The sequence below is a fragment of the Cucurbita maxima genome, unplaced genomic scaffold, assembly GCF_002738345.1.
Source record: "Cucurbita maxima cultivar Rimu unplaced genomic scaffold, Cmax_1.0 Cma_Scf00252, whole genome shotgun sequence".
NCBI lineage: Eukaryota > Viridiplantae > Streptophyta > Magnoliopsida > Cucurbitales > Cucurbitaceae > Cucurbita > Cucurbita maxima.
The window spans coordinates 2984-5308 of record NW_019272268.1 but is presented as its reverse complement, the minus strand read 5'-3'; positions in this window follow the sequence as shown (position 1 = coordinate 5308).

Below are 2325 nucleotides of genomic sequence, written 5' to 3'. Positions count from 1 at the left end.
AATTATTGAAACAAACTAAATTTTAAATGTTCATTGCAAGTCAAGAGATGACGGTTTGAGCGAGTGCATTTTGGACAAGCAAGCCCAATTCAACCGGAGCTTCAAAATGAACTTTTGGCGTATGACTTTGTTTTAGTGCAATTTTAATGGTTTGAATGGACATGCTTCATTTGAGAATTTTGGCCCGGGAACTAGTATTGGCTTTCTCCATGGTGTGTGACTTTAAAAACTGCATTTGGGCAGCGTTTCATGATGGATTTTACTTGAAAAATATTCTTTTGGGGATGTTTTTATATACACCATTGGGAAAAATGAAATAAAATCTCCCACCGACAAAAACCTGATTTTTTCTTCTTTTAGGCTTGATTGCTCACCCATGTAGTAACTCAATAGAGTGTTGCTGGGTTTCTTTATAGACCTAAGATTTTGTATATTTGATGTCTATAGTAGAGTGAGGAATTTTTGGGATTTTAGAATTCTTTCAATGTTATAATTTGGTCAGAGTTTGGAGCTTCTAATTGCAACGACTCATACCCAAGATTCGAATCTTAATGTTGTACTCAATGGCCATAGCTTTCCCGTGACGATATGGTCAGGTTACTTACTCCTCGCTTCTAAGAGTAAAAACTATCAACACAAACCAACATGAGTTCTTCTAACACGTTTTGTCCTCAATCACGTGTTTGCTACAAAGATTCTCAAAAGACGAACCAACATAAAATTGCTCCAGTTGAATTCAGAGTTCCTATAGTTAAGTCACCTAAAAGGAAAGTGCACCTCGTCGATAAAGGTAGTAACTTTCAATTCTTTTTANTGATGTTCATGTGAGTGTAATAGGAAAAAAATAAAATAAAAAAAAAATAATAAATAATAATAAATAAGGAAATAAATAAATAAATAAACAAAAGGAGAAGAAACAACCTTTCCTCTCTCCTCTCTACGAACATCTCATTCCTTCCCACAATTATCTCTCCTCCCGAAATAAACAGAAAAACAACAATTGTCAAGTTTAAGGAAAAAAATGAGAATGGTCTTTACCCAGTTGAGGTTTAATGGAAATTTACCTGAAGATAAATACGTGATTAATATTATATATTAAATATTCATTTAATTTTAACCTATTTTTTTTAGAAATCACAACCAGTGAGATGTTCATTAAATTATAACAATGGTTTAGCTTTGAATTAGAAATGAAATGTCAATCATTTATAAGAATTCTAGTAAATCTATTACATTAAATTTACATCAGTAGCCAAATGAATAGATTAAAAATAGAATGACCAAGAAAATGTTTAAACAACAAACACTGAGATAAAAGAAAGATGTGGAAACAGGGATCCACTCAAAATTTATTATACATGAGAACAAAATTAATAAGCAACAGAGTCAATACAGATATAAAAAAAAAGAGGAAGATTTAGGAATTCAAAACTACAAACAAGTAAAGGGCAGAGTAGCTGGGCAGAGTAGCTTAAAATAGCTCTATCTATTTTTTTTATACAACAGTAAACATGGAAAATAAAATTTTTATATTATAGATATATAACATTTCAAGACTTTTCACAATGGATCAATGTAAATGAGATAAATAATTTTATAAATTTCAAACTTGAAAGATGTCATTGGCTCACATAGGTTGACTTTCAAAGGACAGAATCTAACTTTCATTAAATATATATTCGCCACAACAACTTAAGCTAACCAGGTAAGTGGTCTTACTATCGACATGGTTATATTTGATGTTGACACGTGCCTGTGGTTCTGCACGTGTCATGTATACTGATATGTGTGAGTTATCTGTGAATCAATACGCTTATACTATGTTTATGTTATGTTATAATATGTGAATTATATGATAATAATTGTGGTACGATGTGTTCAAGGATATGTTTAAGATAGGATATGAGAAGGATGCACAAAACGAAATGTAACGGTAGAAGTAAGATACGTTTATGAAACGTTAAGGTTAGATTACATACCGGAGTGCTATGGATAGGAGAGATTGATGAAAGAATATGGTTAGGATATAGGTAGAAAGAGATAGGTTTGTGATAGATTGATAGAACGATAGTGTTAGGATACGTTCCTGTGATGATATGATGACCATGGAGGAAATTGTTGAATGAATTGAACGATAGTGTTAGGATACGTTCCTGTGATGATATGATGACCATGGAGGAAATTGTTGAATGAATTGAACGTTATGAAATGACATATTAAAATCATAGAGCGTTATGTTATGTTTTATAAATTATATCGATACAACATGTTATGAATGACATGATATCACAATAAATGAAATGAAATGTAACCCATTAAGATTAT